Consider the following 8252-nt stretch of genomic DNA (forward strand, 5'->3'; position numbering starts at 1 on the left):
CCGGCTGCCGCAGGGCCGGTGCCGAGGGCGCGCTCGCCGTGGCCGTGTGCGGCGCGGGGCCCGGCGGGCGGGGCGGGCACGAGGCGACTCGGGCCGGAGCCCAGGCGGTGCGGACAGCGCCGCGCTCAGCCCCCGAGGGCGGCCGCCGGCCCCGCCCCTGGAGCGGGCGAGGGCTTGGTCACTGCGCTCCTCCGCCTCTGCCGGGGAGACCACAGCCTCTCCCCTCGCTGCCTTCTCCCGGCCTGCCTGCAGAGCGGCGCGGAAGAGCCAGGGTTCTTGGGAGCACTGGGCGAGGAGCCGGGTTCTCCAAGTTCTACTGCGAGGGAAACCTGACGTGCCGAGGGACTGGAGGCGACCCACTTAATCCGTCTGTGCCTCACTCCCTTTTGACACCTGTTCTACCCACCCAGTAAGTTATGCATTAAAAAATTAAACCACTCCAAACGCCTAAAATAAAAACTGATGTCCCCTACACATTATTAAAATATTTTAAGGTGACAGTAATTAAAACAGTATAGCATTGGCCCAGCACACCGCCCAACCCTAGGACCAGCTCCGCCCAGGCCTTCAACCTACTTCACTCCGGAATCTGTTCATTCCTGGAGCTGAGCAGAGACCAGGCTGGCCCACAGCGTCACGGGAGTGTGTCTCTCAAGCCTGGTGTGAAGGAGCTGAGTCTTAGAAACGGTTATAAACATAGAGATTGCCTGCCCATTGCACAGTGCCTTCTCAATTCACCTGCCTCCCACATCCTTAGCAGGAGAGAAACTTATGCGAAGAGGAGAAAACCTGGCCCCAGTGTGGAGATCCTGGGAGCTTACTTTCTTCTTAGGAGCTGTAGGCCATTCCCAGGAGCACTGGAACAGTTTCCAGGGAAATCCAAATGCTACTGACACTTGTCATTATATCCATAGGTGTTCAAAAAAATCAAGATTATGTAAATCCTACGAATCCTCACCTGTGCTTTTTCACTGTCTCAACTAAAGAAGCGACAGGAAGAAAAAGGAGATGAAGAATGTAACCAACACAGAGGCGTCATGTGAAAGGAAACAAGGAAGGAGCTACAGACAAGGAGGGTTGGCAGCTTGCCTTTGACCTTTAAGTGTTTAGCATGAGGCTAGCAATTGCCTTTGAGCATACTTTCTTTAAGCTTCCGTGACATAATTAACACAGAGACCAAGAAAATAGAATAGAAGGTCCAGAAACATCCCCAAAGGGGTGTGTGTGTGTGTGTGTGTGTGTGGTGTGTATATTTCAGATTAATAGGGGAAATGGTGATGGTACAATTAGTTAACCATTTATGGGGAAAAAGCAAGGTCTCTATTTCACATCACAAAATATATTTCATAGGAATTATAAATATGGGTATAAATATATGGAAACAACTAGAAAAAATATATAGGCAGGTTTTGTCATTATATTAAAGTGGGGATGGATTTTTTAAGCTTGACATCAATGGCAGAAGCCATAAAGGAAGAGATTAATGGATTTGATTAAAATAAAAATATTTAACTTTAGCATATCACAAAAACACAAAGCAAAATAAAAGGCAAATGTCAAACTGGTTTAAAAGATGTATGCCTGTATTTGTACATCCATGTTCATGGCAGCGTCGTTCACAACAGCTAGGGGTGGAAGCAATCTGTGTCCATGGAAGGATGAATAGTAGACACATTGTGGTCTATACGTACAGTGGAATAATATTCAGCCTTAGAAAGGAAGGAAGTTCTGACACATGGTACAAATGAATGAACCTTGAGGACATTATGGTACATGAAATAAGCCAGACACAAAAGGGTAAATACTATATGATTCCACTTACATGAGGTACCTTGAGTAGTCAAATGTGTACAGACAGATAGTAGAACGGTGGTTGCCAGTACCTGAAGGTGGAGCAGGGAGGAGGGGAGAAAATGAGGAGTTATCGTTTAATGAGCAGAGTTTTAGTCTGCATGATGAAAAGAATAGAAAGAACTGTGGAGATGGATAGTGGTGATGGCTGCACAACAACGTGAATGCACTTCTGCCACTGAACTGGACACTTAAAAATTGTTAGGATAGTAAATTTTATGTTATGTGTATTTTACTATAAAAACTTAAATATGAAAGTTTTTATTATAAAGGAATAAGAGATGATAAACACTTCAATAGAGAAATGAGTGGACATAAACAAACAATTCACAAAAATATATAAATGGCTAATGGACACATTTTAAAAATTCAATCCTACTAGAAGTTAAGTAGTTGAAAATTTAAATGCAATACCATTTTTTTTACTTGTCAAATTTGGAACAGTTGGCTATCGTTGTTTTTAATTATAATTAAAACACCACCCAGGGTTTCTATGAAGAAAAGAAGCGGACACTCCTAATCATGACCGAGGTTGCAATAGAAATTGGTCCAAGCGTTGTGAGTGGCAATCTGACAAGAGGATCAAAAGCCGTCAAATGTGCGTGTCTCTTGACTGAATAATTTCTCTCCTTGGAATTCATCCTGAGGAGAGCATTAGCAATGCAGAAAAAGGTCTCTGTAGCAGAATGTCCATTGCAGCATTGTTTACAATACAGTAAAACTGGAAACAACACAAAAGTCTAACAGGAGATTAGTTACGTGAAGAAGCCTGTTCATATGATAGGATATTAAATAGCTACTAAGAAAGATTTTTATTGATATGAAAAAAATCAAGATATATTTTGTCATATAGCACGGTGACCATAGTTTATAACACTGTTTTGCATATGTGAAAGTTGCTGCGAGAGTAGATCTTAAAAGTTCTCATCACAAGAAAAAAAAATTCTAACTATGTTTGGTGACGAATGTTAACTAGACATATTGTGGTGATCATTTCACAATATATACAAATATTGAATCATTATGTTGTACATTTGAAACTAATATAATGTTATACATTAATTATATCTCAGGGGCCAGCCCCATGGCCGAGTGGTTAAGTTCACACGCTCCACTTCAGTGGCCCAGGGTTTTGCCAGGTTCAGATCCTGGGCATGGACATGGCACCAATCATCAGGCCACGGTGAGGTGGTGTCCCACATGCCACAACCAGAAGGACCCACAGCCAAAATATACAACTATATACTGGGGGAATTTGGGGAGAAAAACCAGGAAAAAAAAAAGATTGGCAACAGTTGTTAGCTCAGGGGCCAATCTTAAAAAAATAATAATAATAATTATATTCTCAATTGAAAAAATATATCTTTTGAAATTTAAAAAATCTTACCAAATAGAACTAGTATATTAATATATTTGTAGTATTATTATCAATTTATATTCATATATTATGTATTTATAATATATATTATATTAATATATTATATAATACAGTGAATTAATTTATATATTGATATAAATATATAAATTAATATAAATATATGTAGTGTATTTGTAGAAAAATCTAGAAGAACTACAGGAACATATAAAAAAGTGATTTATCTCTGAGTGGGTAAAGTTATGGTGATTTTTATTTTATTCTTTTTCTTAACCATATATTCTATTTTTTCTAAATAAACATGTGCAATAACAAACTACAATAAAAGTCACTTCTCAAATGATTAAGCTACCAGGATGTTCATCACATGACCACATATAACATAAAAAAGTAGAAACAATCTAATTATCAAACAATAACAAAAGGGAAAGATACAATATACTGTAGTTTATACATGCAGTGGGGCAACACTCTGCAGCAGGAGAAAAACATTCATGCTATATTGCTGGGTTAAAAAGCAGACTACAAAATACGATGTTAAAATTATGTATAAGGTTTATATATGCAAGGAAAAAAGATGTTTTAAAGAATGCCAAATGTTAGGAGTCATCATGACAGGGAGGTATAAATGGGCAATTTTGTTTCATATGTTTGCTTATCTAGAATTCCTAATTTTTCTACAATTAATGATAAAAAAATTTTTAATACATAGGCATTGATTAGCAAACTAAAATGTTTAATGATTTTTAGGAGATCTCCAAAATACAAGTGAAAAAAGCACAATGCAGAACAGGTTGTGATGCTGTATGATCCTGTTGGTGTCTTAAAAATAAAAAACCGTGTGTGTGTGTGTGCACAGAATTTGTTAATGGTGGAAAACTTTGGGCAGAGAAGTTGAGGATGGAAGATGAGAAGGTTTTCACTTTTTTTAGCATCAGCATGTCCAATTTTTTAAGGCATTTTTAGGAATTGTCTAGATAACATAACTAATTTTCTAGTGCCTTGTTGGTGAGATTATGGACTCTGTTTTCTTCTTTAGGAAAATCTTAAATCATCTTAAAATAATAATGTATTTCAAATGAATAAAAGACAAAAACCAACCACAAATAGCCAATTATCTTTAAGAGGTCATTTCCCAGCCTTTCTGAAGTGTGATTCTAATACTTCTCCAATAAAACGTAATGTTAAAAAGAACTGGCTGTAGGGAGTGGCACATTTAGGGCAAAATGTGGAGCATTACGTGTGACAAAGCTAAAATAAAGTTAGGGGAAAAAGGGGCCACAGTTATACCCAGATCACCAAAGCTATAAGGAGCTAGTTGCCCAAGATCATGGAAAGTGGTCTGAAATGAAAGGATTTCAGGCACAGGTGGTGAAACCCCTCAGGGTCCCTTTCGTGATGCCTGCCAGGTGAGCTCTCTGCCGCAGATGGAGGAAGACGTGGGCAGGGTTGAGGCAGAGGGAGTGTGTCTGAGACCACACACACACACACACACACATACACAGAGCTCATTCCTGTTGCCATGCCAGTGGTTTAGGAATGATCAGAGACTCCGAAAGTCAGAGCTGACATTTGAGGGATCATTTTCTCCAGATCAGGCATTTCACCACTAAGGAGAATGCAGCCCTGCCCCTGTTTGATCTCTCCTTCAGAAGGTAAGCTGGCTAAGAGGCTTATCCTCAGAAACCTCTGGCTGGCTCTCCAGCCCAGAGCTCCCCATACACAATCCCTCTAGCTGTAGAATCCCAAGGAACCCAGAGAGGGTGGTCTTTCAGGACCCCTAGCTGAATTGAGGAGGCCAAGACAGCACAGCCAGAGTCTTTGAAGAACAGAGGCTACCTCTATCGTACTGTCACCTGCCTCCTTGTTGCATGGAGAGGGGGTCGTGGTGCCTACTGATGCTGGAGCACTCAGTGGGCAGCAACCTAGGAGGGAACAACAGCCCAAGCTGGTGAGGAAGGTCATGGCACATATCTCATCCCTCCAGAAACTTTCCCTGCCTTTCTCCACTCTGCTTGCACCCTGGGAAGTCAACCTGTGCAGGCAATGTCAATGGACTCCCTTAACGTCTGGCTTCTGATTGGGATTGGCTGGAGGAGGTACCAGCAGAGCACTGGGAGGCAGGAGGAAAGTGAGGTTGGGGTATTTATTCCTCCCCTCCCTCCCTCTGTGTCACTGTGCTCAGTTCCTTCCCTTTAAGGAAAGCCACAGCTCCTGCCAGGCAGCCTTCTCCCCTATCTATCCTTTCTTTTTTTTTTAAACAACCTTAATTTTATTGTATTTTAGTGTTTTGCTGGGGGGGGGTTTTGAGAAAGATTAGCCCTGAGCTAACAGCTACCACCAATCCTCCTCTTTTTGCTGAGGAAGCCTGGCCCTGAGCTAACATCTGTGCCCATCTTTCTCTACTTTATATGTGGGATGCCTGCCACAGCATGGCTTGCCAAGTGGTGTCATGTCTGCACCCGGGATCCGAACCAGGGGACCCCAGGCCCCCGAAGTGGAACGTGTGCACTTAACCGCTGCGCCACCCGGCAGGCCCCCTATCTATCCTTTCTGAGTTCTCATAACTGCCTTCTTCTCTTGTCCCTCCAAGCCCAGGGATGGTAACAGCTCTGCCTATCCCTTGTCCTTAAACTCCGCCCACAGCTTTGTAAATAGTTCCTTAACTCTTTTCAAATGATCCATTTTAAATGTACAGTGTGTTCCCTGCCAGGATGCTGACTGATACAGAGTTGTTACCCAAACAGAACTCAGAAAGTTGTATTCCAAGCTGTCACGAAGAGATAGAGAGAAGCTCTAGGCCTTGTCTGACCCCCACACCTCACTCTCCTAGCTGGCATTCAAGGCTCTTACCTTCCCCTAAAGCTCATGGCCACTATGGGTGCCTTCTGCCACAGCTGGATTCATCTCCTCGCTGATAGGCCTGAGGAAGCTCGCCTCTGGCCTTGACTGGGCTGGGGTTTCAATCCTGGTTCTGCTGCTTACAAGCTGGATGGTGTTAAATTGCCAATAGGATTTCTTGGAAGTTTCAGTGCCATTACACTGGTAAAGTGCTCAGCTCAAAATAATGGTTACTTCTGAGGCAAGATGTACACTTTTTGTACACTTTAGTTTGATACACAAAGGTTTTTTTTTACACACAGTCTTTTGACTTTGTTACAAGTTTAATTTTGAAAATAGAAAAAAGATACTTTAACAGTATTTAGTATATTGCCTAGCACACAGAAAATGCCTAATAACTGTTAGTTATTATTGTGATCAACATCATCATCTCCAATGTCATCATCTCCATATTTCATAATATGTCTCTGCATCTCCCCACAACTTCAGGTAGAGTACCATGCAGTCGGCTTTGCTAAATATTACTCTGTGTGTTGAGTGACTGTTCGCCTCCTCCAAGGAAGTGCCCCTCAGTCCCCTGGTCCCCAAATCCAGGTCCTAGCTCTGCTTTCACAGGGCAATCTCTCAGCTCTGCTGGCTCTGCCACTCTCAGCTGCTCCCTGGGTGCTCTGTACACATCTTTTGTTGCTTCACCTGTGGCTGTTTTCCCAGCCAAAGATGTTGCGATTGTCCTGAGGACAGCCTTAGAGGCCAGGCCTTTTATGCCCAGCTGGGAGCCCGACCCAGTGGAGGACTCTGCAAGAAGCACTTCTTGTTGCAAGGTTGGGGCCCCCCCTGAACAGGCGGGGCCACCCCTCAGACAGACATCCAGGACTGTTTGCTTTAGCTGATGAAAAGCCACTGTCCTGGGATCCATCTTGTTATAGATCAAGGAGAAAAACATTTGGGGTTTGTTCATAACCATCCTATCCGCCTGCACTTTACACAACCCTTTCAGTCTCATCTCAGGACACCCTCACAATGATCCTGTTGGCAGAGTAGATATTCCCATTTTGCTGAGGAGGAACTGGAGCTCAGAGAGGTTAAGACTTGCCCAGAGGCCAGCATAGTGGTTAAGTTCGCACACTCCACTTTGGCTGCCCAGGGTTCTTGGGTTCTGATCCTGGGTGCGGACCTACACACTGCTCGTCAGCCATGCTGTGGCAGTGTCCCACATACAAAATAGACAAAGGTTGACACAGATGTTAGCTCAGTGAAAATCTTCCTCAGGCAAAAAGAGGAAGATTGGCAACAGGTGTTAGCTCAGGGTCAATCTTCCTCACACACACACAAAAAAAGCCTTGCCCAGAATTACCCAACTAGTAAGTGACAGAGCTGCCATCAGAACCCAGGTTTTCAGGCTCCTTCATACCATACGTCTTCCAGGGATACAAAACAAAACTTTCATCCTTCTTACCGATATATGGACTTTAGACCAGTCCAGTCTTTATCCATTGACACCCAAGTCCAGTTAAGGCTTAAAAGTTGACTGATGAACGGGATCCATGGACAGAAGGCAGGGAGTCCTTGAGGTCAGTGAGCCACAGGGACCCTCCCCCAGGCCCTCACGCCAGGGTCTCCCAGCCCTGGAGACAAAGTAGAGGACTTCACTGGACTTCACTGGCCCCGGAGGGCAGGGCAGTGAGTATTTGGCTGGTAATGGAGTGCAAAAAGCTATACCAGCCCTTTAGTCTGAATCCCCTCAGCTCCTTTCTCTGGTCCCTGAAGGCAGGGATGGAAATGACTTATCCAGAGCTCTGAGCCACCTGCCACTCAGACAATGCCACCTGGTCCCCTGCCATCCTGAGCATGAATGCCTAATGAGCACTCGGCACTGTTTTAACCACTTTACATGTGTTAACTCATTTAATCTTCACAACAACCCAAAGATCTTATGAGCTGCGGGGACCATCCTTGTCCCATTTTACAGATAAGAACATCGCGGCCCAAAGAGGAGGAAGGTATTGGTAGAGCTGAAACTAGAAGCCAAGCAGCCCCGCTCCAGAAGCCTCTCATGTGCAGTGAAAACGGATCAACATCAACGTTCTGGACTTTAGACTTTATAAAGGATCTTCTCTTGGCTCTTGGGACCGCCACATAGAGGGAAGGAGGGTGTCATCAACTGGAACCCAGAAAGGTGATGTGA

The sequence above is a fragment of the Equus quagga genome, chromosome 11 (genome assembly GCF_021613505.1).
Source record: "Equus quagga isolate Etosha38 chromosome 11, UCLA_HA_Equagga_1.0, whole genome shotgun sequence".
Lineage (NCBI taxonomy): Eukaryota > Metazoa > Chordata > Mammalia > Perissodactyla > Equidae > Equus > Equus quagga.